Below are 18,967 nucleotides of genomic sequence, written 5' to 3' on the forward strand. Positions count from 1 at the left end.
CTTTCTTAAGGAAACAGTGATTCTGCATCACAATGAGAGGATAAACACAGCCCAGAATAGAGAATTGCTAATTGTTCATCACAGCTGGGAACACCGCTCTCCCTTTGATACTAAACTTACTGCCTGTGCCCGCAAACTTCCCAAATTCTTCCCGAGTGGCATGGCAGAAGGATTAATCAGAACCATTTTCTGAATCCTTTTGGACTGAAAAGGAGTCCCAGTCCTCTGAATTTTGACTTTACCCAGACTTCTGTCTAAAACATTTGTTGCCTTAGGGTTAACTTGGGAGGAAATCGCGGTTTTAAGAGAGGGACCATGGGGGAGTCGTGTTGGGAAATTGCTGCAGATTAATTCTACCGGCGTCACATTAACAGTATCCAGAACTTGCGACGCTCACCAGGACATCTCCAAACCTACCAACTTCACCAGGGGAACAGGCTTAAGGGGCACAACTCATCTCCCCTCTACCTGCCCACTGGGTGATTCTTTTTTCCCCCATCACTGCACAGAGCTCAGAAGTACATCGGCAGGTTCCCTAGCCCATGGCCATTGAACTAGGCAGAGAAACGCCTCCCCATAATGTAGCTCAGTACACCTTCAGATGGCCCTCTGTGTAGGATCCTGTTCTTTCAAACCCTGTCCCCTCTGTCCTCACCATAGTCTTGGACTTGTGATATCTGTGATGGCTGCTTGTTGGGAGACAACACTTCCTGCAAGTCCCCTGTACAAAAAGCATACTAGAGACCTGAGATCTAGAATCGACCCTAGTCCTACTGGTGGGCCCTATTTTTTCCCTTCTCCTCACCTCTGGCACACTCCTCCCCCTCCCCCCCCACCCCGTGCCTCAGTCCATGCTCCGGACTCACATACTCCAGTATTCTGCCTGGATAGCTCTGGTCTTAGCTCTTTGAACGCCATGACTTGAACTCCAGATCTCCCCTCTATCTCATAACACTACTGGGCAATAGATAGCCATCGTGGCTAAGTGGGACCCTATCGCCTCATTGCTGAACTGTTTCCTAACGGATAGATTCAGGGAGACAGGGAGTCATTGCCTTCAGTTTAGTGCCCCTTCACGACTCCTTCAAGCTCCGATAGATAGTCCATGTTAAGTAGGAAGCATAACCCCCAGCCCCTGGCATCCATCCCAGCCCCCGGCCTGGGCTTTGCTTTGGTCTGGACTCCAAATCCCAGCATGCCAGGCCCTGACCACTCCCACAGGGTATTTAAGTGGACTCCCAGAGGAGGAACACGTGGTCCCGGGTTTGCATGTGCTTTCCACTTTCCTGTCTCCCCACCATGCGCTCGGCCACCCAAGAGTGGTGTACTTAATAAAACACGGGCATTGTGTTTGGTTTAATCTGACCTAGTTGTTTCTGCGCCAGCAGAGCCACCTGGTCTTAGGATTTTTTCCTAACATTCCAAATCCAGTGACCACAAAGATGGTCCTGGTTACACTGACTGGATCGCAAAGCAAACCCCGAAGTCATTAATCTGAGAAAGGGACAGGTAGGGAGGAGGAAGGTTGACAGGGATGGGAGAGAGGGGGAGGTAAGAAAGGGTAAGTGGGAAAAGAGCAATGGGAGCACATTAGATACACACATGAAACCATCAAATTAATCAAAGAATTACAGAAAACAACCATGCTTTGGTGCCCTGTGTGTGGCAAGGCGCCATTAAACATGATTCATTGTGCGGCTTGCTGCCCGCAGCCCTGGACCTCTCCTCTAATGTGCTTTTTTTTTCAGTTGCTCACTAGACAGTCACTTCATTTTACTGAGTTCTTTACAAGGGAGGACCCTCAACTTCGGGGCTTTTCACGTGGCAGTGACTGCATGGACCCCTTCCCTGGTTTCTTTCATGTATCTTTCACGCATTCCCACTGGACAGGACATGGGGAACCCATTTTTGAATATGAGGATAAAGGGGCTGGGAGGTATCAGGTACCTCACTGAACCATTAGGTGCCACCTCAAGCCAATTGCTGGTAGAACTGGATGTCAAAGCCGGAGCTCAGTCCATCTCTGCAAACAACCCGCCAGAGAACTTGTAGCTCTTATGTAGGTGGGTAGTATTCTCCCCTACCGATGCAACACCCAGATACAGAGAGGAGGGGAAAGTCAAAATATTGGGTCTACCTCCCCCCAAAATCTATCATACAATGGCAGTGGACCTCCCCTGACAGGCTTTGTTACTTAGATACCCGTTCCCTCTAGCATCGCTGTTCCCTTGCCCTCACACTCATTATTGCTCCAATGACTCTTTGATGCTGGTATTTAAATGCTCATCTCATTAGCTCCAAGTTCACCTGTGAGGAGAGGCCAGTGCTAAGAGCATGGCAATTACATTCCAAGGCAGCTGGTTGTTGTTGTCTCTTTTTCTGATACTCCCTCTAGACTGGGAGATGAAGATTCTTGTTTGCACATATTCTGAATCGCTTACTTGAAATGCATTTTTTTTCCCTCAAATCTGTGCATCTTTTTATGTTACTTAGGACTGGAACAGGCAAGACAGACAAACTCTGTGGAGATACAATGTCACAGCTGGGCACATCTTAAAGATGGGATCTGGTGTTGTTACTCCATTCTTTACGATTTCACAACAGGCTAGCACCCAGAAGGAAATTGTGGCCACCACCTTCCAGCTGCTATGAGCCGCCTCACATCCAGAGTGGAGCTTGCTACCCAAAGTGCACTAGTGATGCGGGATGAGACAGGAACAGTACAGAGCTTTATGTGTGAGGCAAATTCTCTTTAAAACATTCGTTTTTATTATTATTCTTTGGGAATGTATGTATCTGTGTGTGTTTGTACATGTGAGTGCAGGTGCCTGTGCAGACCAGAGAAGGGTGTTAGAAACCCTGGAGCTAGAGTTTGTTGCAGGAGTGAGTTTCCCAAAGGCAATTCCCAAAGACTTGGATGGTATTTAATTTTGAGACCACAGCAAGAAACTGGTGTGCTGTTCTATGGTGAGAATTGGAATCGCTGATGTTTTCGTCAACATAGTTGTTGGTGACGGTCTTTCCAGGTAGAGATTACCAGAATGTAATGAGATTTGCTGGCTTCATTACCAGCTCAGAAACCATAATCTGTCACTTTATTCTGCCTGGATGCCTGGCTCCTGGCAAGTCAATTGTGTCCCAGTGTGACAGACCACAAATAAGGTGGCAGACTTCTTTTGTTGAGACCATGGCCTCCCAATCTATATAGGTTCAACAGGACCCATATTTCTACATCTCCTGGAGTCTGAGTTGGCCCTGTACCTTGGCCTTGAACTTGCTTTGTATTCCAGTTAAGACTTAAATTTGCCATCTTCCTGTTGTAGCATCTCAAGCAGCTGAGGCTACAGACCTGTGCTACCAGGCCTGACTCTGCCTGAACAGAGTGCACCAAACACGTGTGTTACATGTTACTGATGGAGTAGGGGACTCTGCCCAGTTTTGAAAACCATCCTCAGGCTTACCAATTCACCAGAGAGGCTCAAAATTTCAGAAAAATTGCTATATTGGTGACTGTAAGTTTTTTTTTGGGGGGGGGCGGCAAAAGAATACAAGCCGCCGCCTGTGAATGGGTCAAGCCTTTAGTGGCCCCTTTTTGCAGTTGTACAGAGAGCACTTAGTTCCAGGTAGCAGCTTCTGACAACACAAGCAAAATGTTGACTCCCCTGAGCTTTGGTATTGCTGGATTTTATTGGGAGTCACTGGAAGAGGTAGACACAGTGCAAGTCTGACCTCTTGACTCGGATCCTAGATTCACCCAGAGGTCAGATGCTAAGGCTTTAAGTATGCACACTCATCCACAGCAAGTCCCGTCTAGTATAACCTATGTGGCACGCCCTGAACCCTAAAGCATGGGAAGATACTCTTACCAGGCAAGATGTTCCAAGGTATCCCTGGGTCCAGTGTCAATCCCAAAGACCTTGGATATATGTCCAAGGGAAGAAATGCAAAGGGAAAAATTTTTCCTTTGTTGGGAGGAGAGTACTGTGCAATAATAGTTTTTTTAAAAAAAGTTGTTTGACATTCATCTATGCTTTGGAATGTTTGTTTAATGATGTCAAGATGTGTTATATTATTTTCTATTGTATTTGTTTAACCTGTAAAGCTGTGTTACTTTGCCCATCTATAACATTTGATTGGTCTAAAAAAGAGCCGAATGGCCAATAGCTAGGCAGGAGAGAGAAGCAGGTGGTGCTGCCAGGCAAAGACAATACATAGGAGGAGAAATTTAAGCTTAAAGGAGAGAAGGGAGGGGTGAGAAAAGCAGGAGAGGACAACACCAAGGGCAGCTGCCTCCCAGCCACAGAGTAAGGAAAGAAATAGAATAGAGAAAGGTTAAAAAAAAAAAAACCCAGAGGCAAAAATGTAGTTAAAGAGAAATGGGATGATTTAAGTTAGAAAAGCTGGCTAGAAACAAGCCAAGTTTAGCCTGGGCATTCATAAGTAAGGCTAAGTCTCCAAGTATTAATTTGGGAGCAGGGGCGGGCCCCCCAAAACTTTAAAAAACAAACTACATTTTGGCATACCAATGTGAGGCTTGAATACCCACCTAGGGCCTGAGAAAGCCAGAAAAAAAAAAGGAAAAAAGTTATGGCTCCTTTAAGAGTCTCTGACATATAATAGAGCACTTAAATAGACTTTTTCATGCTGAGGAGAAACAAAAAACTAAGAAATGCCTGCCACAGTGCAGGGCTCTGACATTCCAGAGTTGGAGGGTTGAATGCAGTTCTTGGTCACCTATCTCCAACCAGGTACTCAAGCTCTAGGCTTGGCTCTCACAGACCCCAGAAGTAGGCAGAGCCAGCCACCAAAGCTGCAGTGGAGATCCTAGCTGTGGAGCTTAGCACTTCAAAGGTTTATGCAGTCAAAAAGACTAGAGATATACAGTAAAAGAGGTCCAGATGGAAATAAAAAACCTCTAAACTGTTTCCAGGATGTTTAAAAATGTGTGTAGGCTTAAGAAAAAAAAGTATAGACAGTCAGAGAGTTTAAAAATAATAAAGTCTTCAAAAAGAGAGTAAAAGTAATATAAATAAGTCACATTAAGAAAAAAATACGCAAGGAGTCTGGATCCTGTATGGTATTGTGTTGTCTTTGAAATTTTTGGTTGCTGATAAGCAAATGCTTGTCATGATATGCTAAGAGACATGGAATTGAAAGAACCTGCTGAAACAAACCAGCCTAGATATTTGAAAAGTGCCTTAATGGGGTGAGTGGTTGTTATTTGGTGGGTTATGGATGTTCATTATCATTTAGGGGAATATAGGGATATAGGATAAAAAGACAACTATTAATCTCAGATATTTTGCATTGTCATGGATTTTGGCCTATTGATAAAAGTTTAAAGTTATTTTTATTATACTGTATATATGTTTCTGCCCTTATTTGGGTGTAATGTTCAATGTGCTTATACAGCTCGTTTAAAATGCAGTGTAGAATTAAGAAATAAAGCTAGTAGTTAATCTATAATGATCAAACTTGTAGTCACGTTAAGTATGTTCAAGATTCAAACACTTTAAAGACGTACAGAATATGGCATTTAAGATGTTTAATAACCCAAGATTTTTCATGACAATGAGACACATCTGCTCCTGGCAGCACCAATTTACTTCATAAAAAAAATGATAGGCATTGAAGAAACTCTATATGGAACTTTTCAATGTGGCATGGAACTTGTTTTCAATGTGGCAAGGCTAGCCATTTGGGTAAGAAACTGCTCTTTACTTGACAATATGTTGTACAAACTGGACAAGCAGGACACAGGGGAAAAAAGACTGTTAAACTTTTCTAAAACAGTGGTGTGGGAGAATGGTCTGTATTCTGGCAATTATATTTTAAATAAATGCTGATTGGCCAGTAGCCAGGCAGGAAGTATAGGCAGGACAACCAGACAGGAAATAGAGGTTGATCAAAAAGAAGAGGAGAATTCTGGGAAGGCAGAAAGCCCATTCCTTTGCAGTCCTGGCCCTGCCACAGAAGCAAGATGTGACTGCCTCACTGAAAAGGGTACCAAGCCATGTGGCTAACATAGACAAGAATAATGGGCTAATATAAGTTATAAGTGTTAATAAGAAGCCTGAGATACTGGGTCAATCAGTTTATAACTAATGTAGACCTCTGTGTGATTTGGGGCTTAACGACTGAAGGAACCAGGCAGGGCAGAAAACTCAAACATAAGACAAGGTAGGATAGTCCTTAGAGATTTCTGCTTTATAGAGTCTACAAGACATTGTGTAGGACACCAGAAAGTGACTGATGAACTTTGTCAATACAAGGTAGGATAGTCCTTCAAATTTCCTGCTTCACTGAAAAGTCTGCCAGACATTCTAGGCCTGTAAGCTGAAGATCAATGCCGAAATTTTGCAGAGGAACTTTGGTAGCCTGTTGTCTGTTATTAGGTAATATTACATCCTTCTGGGCTCTTTAATGGAGTTAAAGACTAAATAGAATTTTCCTGGGTTATGACAGAAAGTAAATTAGGTATAAAACTTTGGAATCACTAAGATAGATAATGAAGTATTTTCTCTGAATTTGGGAAATACAAATGGATTGAATATTGTAAATGTAATTCTTACTTTACAACTGTATGTAGTTTTATTTTGGAGCTGGATGGTAAGCCCCCCCCCAAAAAAAAAAAGATAAAAAGTAACTACAGGGAAAGACTTAGGACAGAGTGATTGATCTGTGGTTCAGAGCCAGCAGGCAAGTAGAGACTTAGGAAGTTCATGTGTCGGGCTCACTAGTGTTCTCTTAATGAAACAAATTTTATCATTGAGGTCAGAGGTTGGAAAACAGCCTTTAGGCACAGGTTTTCCCACAACTCTGGCTCAGTCTCTTTTTCTGTGGCCTGTGTCTCCAGCATCCACACAGGCAAGGCAGGTCACTTACAACATTGGCAGTAGGAATCAAAGAAAAAAAAAAACCTGGAATAGTAAGGGATGCTGAAATATGCTGAAAGTCAGCAACACCTGCTTGTGAGAACCAGTAACCAACTAAACTGTCTCCAAGGATCAAATGTAAAATGTGGACAATTGGGAGTAGAAGAAATCTGAAGTTTTCTCATTTCAAGCTTGCAGCCAGATCTTGGGGTACCATTCAAAGCAGTGGGGGGGTCACAAGTTCAAAGCCACCTGAACTGTAGACCAGACTCAGTTCAAGGCATGACTGGAAAACTTAGTGAGACCCTATCTCAGAATTAAAAAGGGGGAAGGGGTTGGTGAAAATAGGACATTGGTAATATGGTTGCCTAGCTTGGACAAGATGCTAGGTGCTCAGGATCATACATAATGAAACAAAAAAAGGATATGGCACATTTTTGATTAATTTCAGACATGAGTGTAATTTTCAACATGAAGTTGAAAACCAAAAAGAACAGAAATCTTAGAAATGAACAAGTAGCAACACAAAGGGCAGGCATATTAATATAAAGAAAACAGGTGAGGGGGTGAACCAGGAGAAGTTTGGATCTAAAATGCAGTGCAGACCAAAGTGCTCATGGCAAAGAGATGGCAGGAGCACAGAGCAGTGATGACAAACAGCTCTGTGGAGAGTCATCATCACCATTGCAGCCTTCCTTGTGTCTAACAAGCTACTCCCCAGGTGTATACAGGTTGTCCCTCTGGACCGAAACACACTGCCATTTTGTAGCCTGTCTCTCAAAAGCTTATGTCATATTGTGTCTTCATTATCATCTGGGACTAGAGTGGTTCAAATTTCTATAGTGATCTCTGCTGTTATCTAGGGCTTTATTCATTCATTACATAGGATAGATAGACCAATAGCTAATTACTAAAGAAATAGCCCTCCATTTGAGATACAATGAATACACTCTGAAAACCAGACCCATGAGCAAACTCTGTGACATGAGTTAGGTAAAGCTTCCTTGCCCACAAGGGCAACCAACTGAAATGTTAAATCTAGTTAAACTTACTCGAAAATTTTAAAAATTTAAAGTTTGCTTCAGAGGACAGCATCAGAACCACAACAAGAAAACAAAGTGAAAGATGGGATTTCTATTGTTAAAGGTGGGGAGGAAGCTGGTTTGGCTCAGTGCCACCTGACAGACCTCCCTGGGGACAGTGTCATGCTAGGGCTCTGAGTTCCTGACCTGCAGGCATGTATTTCCTGTACTGCATCACGGGATGTCATCTGCTACTGCTCCATCAGGAAAAGATGGCAATCTGCTCATCCTCAGTCAGAGGAGGGCACAAGAAGATGTCACCGTGGATGCTCCTTCTGACCATCCAATCAGCAACAGTTAATGGTGGTGGCTCAGTGGGTAAAGGTGCTTGCTGTCAAACCTGACAGACTGAATTCAAATCCCTAGGACTTGCATGATGAAAGAGGACTCATACATGTTATCCTCTGACCTCCATGTGCATACACACACACACACACACACACACACACACACACACACACACAAACATCTAAGTACCCAGACTAAATAATGTGAAAACATGTATTAAAACATTAATGTGATCTATTAAGTTTACTACTGTCAAGGGATTAGAGAAAAAAAATGACTTCATCTGTGGCTGGTGGGATAATAAATTACAGCAGTCATTCCAGAAATCAATCTATTCTATGAAAATTAAAAATACTTATAACTTTTGATTCGATAATCCATTTGAGAGGTATTCTACAGAAATAAAATTACCAGCATTTTATATGTTCTGGGGCTGGAAAGATGACTCTGGTATATATAATACTTGATGTTTCTCCCAGAGGACCCGAGCTTAATTTCTAGCATCCATGTCAGGAGACTCACAGCTGTCTATAACTTCAGCTCCAGAAGATCCAATGCTCTCTGGCCTCTGAAAACACTTGTGCACATATGATATACACTCACACAAACACATATACATGAATAAATACACTTTTAAGAAATACATATGCTACATGAGGCTGGAGAGACGGTTTAATGGTTAATAGCACATATTGCTTTTGCTGAGGGCTGGAGTTTGGTTCCTAGTACCCCAAAAGCTTGAGAAACAGATGTGTTATGCTGAAACAGATGTTTCATAGTATTTACCATGGGCCAAAAATGGACCCAGGTGGCAGAAAGGAAAGATGGACACTGGGTATATTAGTATGTTTCCACCCACTCCCAGATTGCAGTGTCCTGGGTGCATAGGCAACTCCTCTCCTCATTGTCAGGTTGATGCTGATTGAGGTCAGGCAGTTTCAGCTCTGGGTGACTGTGTGTTGAGGATAAAGTCACATATTGCAAGGAAGAAAGGACTCAATGGTACCTAGTCCTCTGGATGCAGCCCCAGGTCCTGAATGGGAGAGGTGCTTCCTGGGAACGTGAAGAGACATCCTGATGCTTATTGAGATGCCCCAGAGGTCAATAACCACTTTCCTTGGATGTGAAGCCTGGCTCTGCTGCAGACACGTTCTCTCATAGAGGTGTCAATGAGACATGGATCTGGGACCCCCCTCCAAGACCACTGCATGGCTTCCTGAGGCTTTTAATCTTGTGGGAACTTGAGGGGATGTTGGTAAGTCATTGTAACAGATCAGAAGAGGATTGTTAGCCAGGGCAGAGGTGTGAGTGCTGGAAAGAGGTCACAGGAGGGTAGAAGATGCAAGATTGGTGGACTGAGTGATGGGAGACAACCACGCTCCCATTGTGTCAGATGCACGCTCCCCTGGGCTACCGTTTCTAAATGTGGATCTGGGAAGACAAGTACCACTTGCTCAGTTACCACAGGTTCCACAGCTCCAACCCAGAGTGGCTCTTCCTGTTCATGCTGTTTATCAAGAGCCTTTTCCGCTCTGGCAAAAGTGAGCGAGTGAGAAGGCAGCCTTATGCAGTTTGTCAAAATGATTGATACTGCCCAGCCAGAGGTACAGGGCAAAGGATGCTTGCACAGCAGATGGGGGAGAAAGAATGATCTGTAATATGGAGCGAGACATGCAGTTTCAGAAGATCTATTTTCTTCTCAAGCAGAAGGATGGGCAGCACCACTGGATAGCTAGGGTGTCTGTCTCTCTGCGTATGTCTTTCTTCCTCTCATCCTCCTTCCCCACTCTCCCAACATCGTTTAGACTTTGCTTTCCTCATTCTCATTCTAGACTTCCATCAGAAGACAGCAGAGCTACAAGGAAGCCTTGACTCGTCTCTCAGACCAGGGTCCTTCCTGCCAGCCCATCTTATAGGTGGGTATGTTAGCCTCTGGTTAGGAGCCCTGAGCAGGTCCTGTGGTCCTCATCTCACCTGTAGAATGGAGATGTCCTCTGTTTCATCTCACCACTGAAAAGTATTTGGGATTTCTGCCCCCATTGCTTTCTGTGCGTTATAGTTTTAGAGAGGAAATATCTGACTGTCTGAGAGAAGTCAAGGGCATAGTCTATACACCTGTGACTTAGTGACTTTGTTCCTTTCTTTATGGACCACTTTGCAAACCAAATTCTCTGGTTCAGTGTCCCTATTGGTGTACAGGGGGATGTCAAATTGCTTTGTTGGTCAGATGCCTACAGTTAAGACGTTCGGGGTGGGGTGGGGGAATACATCAGCATTGAAGTCCCACACACCATCTCTCCAGGCAACCTCAGTGTTAATTTATCTCAAGAAGTGAGATTAAGTGTTGTACACAGCAGAGCCGTGGGTACAGACAAAGCAGCTGCCACAGTGTCATTTGCGACAGAAGAGAAACCACTAAGAGCAATACTGAAATATCAAGTTGTTTGAAAATAAACTAAAATGTTAAACTACTTGATAATAGATTGTAGCACTGTGAGGGTTTCCTAATATGACGGAAAATACTTCAAAGCCCATGTAATAAATGAGCAGGTGAATTAAGCCCGATGTGAACATTACAAACAAGATAGACGTGAACCGAGTGAGATAGATGCCTACAGTGGATGAGAGACTTGCGGAACAATGTATGTAGTTTGTTCTTGTTTTGGAACCGAGACCATGTATCTCTGCCCCTCCTTTCAGGGTCTGTGTCTGAGTCAAATGCACCGAAGCTGTCAGTAACGTCGCAGAGGAGGTTCTTGGGGCTAACTTCTGGAGAACGGTATTAATTGGCTAGCTCTCCAATTTATCCTTTTCATCCGATGAAATGCGTGAGACAAATTTACATGAGAACAAGCACGCGCTGCATCCTGGTCCTAATGACTGCCTAATACATCATTATGTGCAGTTTTCATTACTTGTGCTGATACCTTGGTTACGGGCCATTTTTCACAATTACAGATAGTGCTGAGATGAACATCCCGTGCGTATGTCTCTGTCTGCTGGTGCTGTATTACTAGGTACTAGTGAATTGAGAAGTTTTTCATGCTTATACACTTGACATTTTGCTTCTTGATTAATTTTGAATCCCGAGCCTGCTCCGTCACTTAACCTGCTGTGGGCTGGTGGCTCAAATAACTTCTGATACGATCTCTTCTGAAAATAGGAGCCCATCCTGAGGGGTCTGAGAGGAAAGCGGGTAAAATCTAAGTTCACAGAGGGTTGAGTATGAATCTGCCAAGAACAGGAAGACCCAAGTAGGAGGAGCCCTGATGCACGGGGCCCTGAGCCTCTCAGAAGAGTCTGCGGTAGGATGTAAACTGTCCGGCGGGCAGACAGGGTGAGAGGTGCCATGTGCTCTTTTTACCAGCTAAAGAGACACCACACCCTTCTCGTTATGACAAGAGGCCCTCGATAACCACAGCAATCACATCCTAAAGTGGGTGTGGCTCTCCCACTCAGGAAACAGAGGAGGCCAGGTTCCACAGCCAGCAGGCACAGGAGCTGGGCTGATGGAAACTGCATCACGATTAGATGGTCTATGTGTAGAGGCCTCAGAAGCATCAGTCTCTAGGTTGTTGGGTCCAGGGGCAGCATAGGGCTATGGCTGCCTGCTAACATGGCTGGCTGAAGCCCACTTTCCACCTTGTGGCAAAGGCCTTTTTGCTGTGTTATAGGCTGGGTGGCTCAGGGGTCCTATGGATGTGGTTCTTTCCATGTCCCTCCTACTCTAGAGCTCTACGGGTCTTCTCTATAGAGCCTAGCTGGGCATTGTTTGGTATGAACCTCACCCGTCCAACTGATTGATGGCTTCTGTGTGTCATAGTTCTAACCCAAGGCAGTCAGTATGGGCTCTTGTGGATTTTTGCGTGTGAATGGGAGGTTTCAGATGACTTAAACAAAAGGAAGCATGCATTGTAAGGGATGGTGATTCTAGGAGGCCTGATACATATACATATACATATATATATATATATATATATGTATGTATAACAGTCATCTTTGTATGTTCTCATTTCAGAGAAAGGAGATCAGGTGGTATGAATGCCGCTGACAATGGGAGGTGGGAAGGACAGGGGAGGGTAATCCTGGTCAGACCTGACTGGCAGAGGAACCCTGAGACAGTGTGTGATACACCAGAGAGAATGTGCTTGGTACTTTGGAGGAGGGGCATGATAGGAACACATTAGCTGGAAAGGGCTTCTGGGAAAATCAGGAATTCTATGCATGGGATGACTTGTGTTTTGGTTGTCTGGTGAAGGGAACTTTAAAAATTCTTCAAATAACTTTTTATTTTAAATACTAACTGTAGTTTCTTCTCCCTCTTCCCTTCCCATTTCCCCCTTCCCATTCATTCCTGTCTTCATTCAGAAAGGGCAGGACTCCCATGGGCTTGAACAAAGCATGGGACATCAAGTTGAGGTAGAACCAAGCTCCTCCCCTTGCATCAAGGCTGAGTGAGGTAATCCAGCATGGGGAACAGGTTCCCAAAAGTCAGCCAAGCACCAGGGACAGGTCCTGATCTGTGAGGAACCTTCAAAGAGACCAAACTGCACATCTGTCACACACATGTTGGAGGGCCTAGGTTGGTCCCATGTAGGCTCCCTCTTCCAGCAATGCTGAGTCCTGATTACATGTCTGGATCACTCCATGGAGGCTTGTCCAGCATCTCCATGAGTAATCTTTCCACTTCCTCGTAGAATGAGATGGGAGTATTCCAAATGAAACAGTAAAGTCTATTATCCCATCAAAGCAAAAACAAAAAAATGACTTTCAGCTTCCTGTTTAAAATGCTTATTAGTTTCTCTTCCCCATACCTTCTTTGAACAAAGTGGTGAATGAGACCCCATGTAGCACCAGCCCTGGGTGCGGGTACATGAGACTCCATGCCCTAGGTAACTGATCATTTAGATTATGAGAGCCTGAATTCCAGGAGCAAAGAGGCTTAAGCACCTGGCTTTGTTTTGCTAGGCACAAAGAGTTACTTCAAACCACCATGCAAAATCTTACGGGAGCAGATAAATGGATTCCAAGCAAAAGTAACATTTTGTGAGCAATTTTCTCTGCTCTTACAGTGAAAAACTGTAGGAAAGAGGAAGCCATCATCATAAAGCAATGGGGTAATGCATTTCTGAAGGTTTGGGTTTTTTTAAAGCCATCATAGGGCTGGAGAGGGCTCAGAGGTTAATAGCACTTAATGTTGCTGCAGAGGACCCACACTGAGTAGGCTCACAACCACTAATAACCCCAGTGGATCCAATGCTCTTCCCTAGGCTCCTCAGGTACCTGCATGGATGTGGTGCACATATATACTCAGGCTCACAAACACACAAAATCAAATCTTGAAGTCCTCTATACAGTGTCCATTGTTCAAAAGCAGAGCAATCATTTGTAAAATGTCCAATAGAAAGCTCACCAGGAAACCCAGGGGTTGGGGGGGGGGAGAACCACACTGAGTGGGAGGCTGTATAATTAGCCCTTTCCCAATTCCAGTTGTACAGTGGCCTGGATGAACATGGCTAAGCTCTATAAATTGGGTTTTCAAATTTACCTTTGACACTTATCGATTATATGTTAGGGCATGTATGGGGCTGTGTGTTTATGTATAAAAGTCAGAGGGCAACTTGAAGGAGTCAGTTCTCCTACCATGTGGGTTCTGTGGAGAAACTCAGGTTGTGTGTTCACACGTGTGTTTCACTTCATGTGTCGTTTGTCTTTTTCTTCAGTAAGATTTCCAGACTCCAAAGAATAGGAGCTGCTCCCCACTGACTGACTGGAGCCCCAGAAAGAGTTTCTATTGACAGGTGGGGTTATACCCTCCTAAGATTTCATGTTGCTTCCACCAGTTCATCTTGTTTTAAGTCTCACTGCTTTTAAAAAATTTACCTTTATCACTAACATGCCATTCTTCATTCACTTTGGAAGATCCTGCTACAGTTGATAACGCATTACATTTGGAATTCTTCACTCTTAAAGCATCCTTGCCTAGCTAGGCATGGTGACAACATGCCTTTAATCCCAACACTTGGGAAGCAGAGGCAGGCAAATCTGAGTTTAAAGACAGTCTGGTCTACAGGGTGAGTTCCAGGACAGTCGTGACTGTTACAGAGAAACCCTGTCAAAATCTTTACTGTTTTGTTGTGGAATTTTCTAATGTAAGCAGATGGACTAAGGGACAAGGTGCCAACACTCAGCATCAGCAATCATTGAAGTTAATCTCATCTTCCTTTCATTTGGTAGTAGGGGAAGAGAGGTATATACAAAATTCAAGGCAGTGTTTCTCCAGCACACAGTCAACTGCTTTGAGCTTAGAAAAGGCTGATTTAGTAATCGCACATTTATTAGAAGTTATAGCCATCATGGGTATACCTGCACAAATAAAGGCAGATAATGTTCCAGCATATTTGTCTAAGAAAATGAAACTGTTTTGCTTATTATAATATAAAGCACATTACAGGTATACCAAACAATCATACTGACCAGGCAGTTATAGAAAGATCAAATCAAACCATAAAGGATATGTTAAACAGAAAGGGATGGAAAATATTCCCAGAGATAGATTACATAATGCTTTATTAAACTTGAATTTTCTTAAAGCTAATGGGAAAGAAATAACAGCAGCAAAGAGACATTGGATAATAGAAAAGTCTTCTGAATTAAATCAGCCAGTGTATTTCAAGGATATGTTGACCTCACAATGGAAACCAGGAAATGTGCTACATTGGGGAAGGGGTTTTGCTCTTGTTTCCACGGAAGAAAAGTTATGGATACCATCAAAATTAAGATTCGGTTTGAAGGCTCTCTGCTCGTCCCTGTTCTAGAGACAGCCGCTTCTTTTCGTTCAGTGCCAACCTCTTTCCAGAGACACGATGGTGAAGGTCGGAGTGAACAGATTTGGCCGTATTGGACGCCTGGTTACCAGGGCTGCCTTCACTTCTGGCAAAGTGGACGTTGTTGCCATCAACGACCCTTTCATCGACCTCAACTACATGGTCTACATGTTCCAGTATGACTCCACCCATGGCAAGTTCAAAGGCACAGTTAAGGCTGAGAATGGGAAGCTTGTCATCAACGGGAAGGCCATCACCATCTTCCAGGAGCGAGATCCCGCCAACATCAAATGGGGGGATGCCGGCGCCGAGTATGTTGTGGAGTCGACTGGTGTCTTCACCACCATGGAGAAGGCTGGGGCCCACTTGAAGGGTGGGGCCAAGAGGGTCATCATCTCCGCCCCTTCTGCTGAAGCCCCCATGTTTGTGATGGGTGTGAACCATAACAAGTATGACAATTCCCTCAAGATTGTCAACAATGCTTCCTGCACCACCAACTGCTTAGCCCCCTTGGCCAAGGTCATCCTTGACAACTTTGGCATTGTGGAAGGACTCATGACCACAGTTCATGCCATCACGACCCCCCAGAAGACTGTGGATGGCCCCTCTGGGAAGCTGTGGTGAGACGGCCGTGGCGCTGCCCAGATCATCATCCCTGCGTCCACTGGCACTGCCAAGGCTGTGGGCAAAGTCATCCCAGAGCTAAACGGGAAGCTCACGGGCATGGCCTTCCGCGTTCCTACCCACAATGTGTCCGTCGTGAATCGGACATGCTGCCTGGAGAAAGCTGCCAAGTATGACGACATCAAGAAGGTGGTGAAGCAGGCATCCGAGGGCCCACTAAAGGGCATCCTGGGCTACACTGAGGACCAGGTCGTCTCCTGTGACTTTAACAGTGACTTTCACTCTTCCACCTTTGATGCTGGGGCTGGCATTGCTTTCAATGACAACTTTGTAAAGCTCATTTCCTGGTACGACAATGAATTCGGGTACAGCAACAGAGTGGTGGACCACATGGCCTACATGGCCTCCAAGGAGTAAGAAGCCCGCCCTGGACCACCCATCCCAGCAAGGACACAGCAAGAGAAAGGTCCTCGACTGCTGAGCAGTCCCTGTCCTAACTAACCCTTGACACTGAGCATCTCCCTCACAGTTTCCATCCCAGACCCCCAGAATAGCAGGAGGGGGCTTAGGGAGCCCTACTCTCTTGAATACCATCAATAAAGTTCATTGCACCCCTCTAAAAAAAAAGATTCGGTTTGAAAAAGAAGTCTCTTGAGAAAGAAATGATGGCTCATCCACAGAGGTGACAACCAATCAGGTGGTAAGGAAAGCATATAGGGTTGGGGCAAGGTTCTATTTTTTTGTTTGCAGGAAAATATATTCATCTTTAGGAAGTCAAGAGACTCTGAATATCTAGATGCCTAAAGAGGAAAAGATAATTATCCAGATAGGATTACCAGGCAAAGAGAATTATCACTTATGAGGACAGGTCATCTGAGGGTAAGAATCTCTGGATATTAAAATAGTCATTACTCTTAAAAATTAAAGCTGGCTTTGGAGTTGGACAACAGCTCTGTCCTCCTCTAAATCCAGGCATGTTAAAAAAAATTCAGAGTTTCTGTCTCGTGTCAGGAGCTGTCTGGTATGGGACAGAAAGAATTTTAGAAAATTTTCTTCATACCTATTTTTAGTCTCATACCTTTCATTGAATATATCTGTATAAACAATGTTTAAGTTTTCCACAGTGAACAATGACTTTTCCTGCAGTAATCTTTGAGGTTTCCAGGAAGAAGATGGAGCCCCACAACAATGACTCCACCTGGTTGATATGATGCTGTGATGCTGATAGCACTACTATAAGACCTGTTTTGGGTACCAGCTGCTCAACATGGTTACAACTTGGTTAGATGAAATGGTGTACTGCATTTTACAATGTTCTGCCCAGACTTCAAATAGGAACCTCAGAAAAAATCCTATCAAGTACTCAGACTATTTGCAATTATACCAGACAGTAATCTTGAAACTTAATCATTTTATCTTCATAGCAAGATCACCACCCCCATGACAGCTGGAAGCAATTCTAGAAGATGACGTTCCCTCTCCCAACAAAGTTTGTTTTCAGGGTCAGGGACATCAATTAGGGGTTGATTATAATTGGTATAGGGTTGGCGGTTGGGGGAAATTATGTAGGCTTAGGGATCGCTTTGGAAAAATGGAAATTGGATGGGATAAGATTAATGTGAGCTTACACTAATAGTGAGTACTAGGGTGAATATTGTGAGCTTTTATAGGTAATTTATATTGGTATAGTTTCTAGTATATTGATACAAACTTAAATTATATTGAATATGTTCCTATTTTCATCTACATTATTTGTATATGCAGGCAGTTATTTTGTCATATTGTATACCTGCATGCTTCTATCTCTGATTAAGACATTTTGTATATTGATACAACTTTAGGACATATTTATCACGCAATATACATTTCTACCTCTGATCAAGATACTATACATTGTTTACATTGAGGTCATTGTCCTCATGTGTTGCACAGCTGTTTAAAGATTGTTTAGTATTCTAATATGAAGTCTTAGTCTTATATAGGTATTAAGAATTATAAGTCAATAGTTATCTATGGTTGTTATACTTAGTTAGGTTCTTTAGACATAGATTGTAGTCATCTATGGTTGTCATACTTAGACTAATTAGGTTCTTTAGATACATAGATTGTATTCTGTAGTGAGGAGGCGAGCAGGCCTGCTTTTCGTCCCACCCAGCTCCTGCACAGCTAGCTTTACACCCAAAATAACACAAATTGTATTCTTTTAAACACTGCCTGGCCCATTAGCTCTAGCCTCTTACTGGCTAATTCTCACATTTTGATTAACCCATTTTATTAATGCGTGTAGCACCACGAGGTGGTGGCTTACCGGGAAGAGTCTAGCCTACGTCCATCTTGGGTCAGAGCTTCATTGCATCTGCCTTGGAGAAGAGAGGCATGATGTCTGCTTCACTGCCTTCTTCCTCCCAGCATTCTGTTCTGTCTTCCCCACCTATGTTCTGACCTATCAGGCCAAGAAGTTTTCTTTATTAACCAATGAAAGAGATGACCCTCCCCCATCATTTCCCCTTTCTGTTTAAACAAAAAAAGGCTTTCATTTTAACATAGTAAAATTACATATAACAAAATAGTTAAGAATTACAATTACAATATTTAGATCTATTTTATCTTTTACCATAACAAAGGAAAACTATAACTATAACTAACCATTCTTCAACTCCATCAAAGACTCCAAAAGGATATAATATTACCTATGTAAATGAGAAGCAACTTCCAAAACTCTAGAAATGACACATCTCGCTGCCTGTACAGTCACCCAAAGTTCCTCTGTACGTTGGGGCATCCATCTTTGGCCTACAGGCCCATAGTATCCAGCAGACATTTCCATGAAGCAGTAAATTCCAAAGACAGTTCAGTCACTTTCTGCTGTGTCCTGCAGAATGTCTCACAGACTCTTTCGTGAATCAGAAACCCCAAAAGACCATCTCACCTTTAGGCAAGTTCAGCAGTCCTCTCTTCTGAGGGTTCTCTGTCCAGTTTATACAACAGTCCAGGCAAGAGCAGTTTCCTGCCCAAATGGCTAACAACTCCATAAGGAGCCTCTTTCAATACCAATCTTCCTCTTGAAGTAGATTGGCACTGCCAGGAGCAGACATGTCTCATCATGAAAAACCCTAAATTATTAAAACATTAAATGCCATATTCTGTAGCCTTTGAAAGATATGAAGAATGCCTATCTGAAATATACCTATGCACATCTAGAAAGTCTAACATGACTACATACTTGACTATTATCGGTGATTATCCATTAACAACCTATATTTCCTATTAT

General features: G+C 43.5%; 1 pseudogene; it reads left to right on the plus strand.

Moving 5' to 3' along the window:
- Nucleotides 1–15,087: 15,087 nt before the first annotated feature.
- Nucleotides 15,088–16,313, plus strand: LOC126503466 (glyceraldehyde-3-phosphate dehydrogenase-like; annotated as a pseudogene).
- The last annotated feature ends 2,654 nt before the right edge of the window (nt 16,314–18,967 follow it).

The sequence above is a fragment of the Alexandromys fortis genome, unplaced genomic scaffold (assembly GCF_014885135.2).
Source record: "Alexandromys fortis isolate MF-2015 unplaced genomic scaffold, M_Fortis_MF-2015_v1.1 scaffold_2_1_26212458, whole genome shotgun sequence".
Taxonomy (NCBI): Eukaryota; Metazoa; Chordata; class Mammalia; order Rodentia; family Cricetidae; genus Alexandromys; species Alexandromys fortis.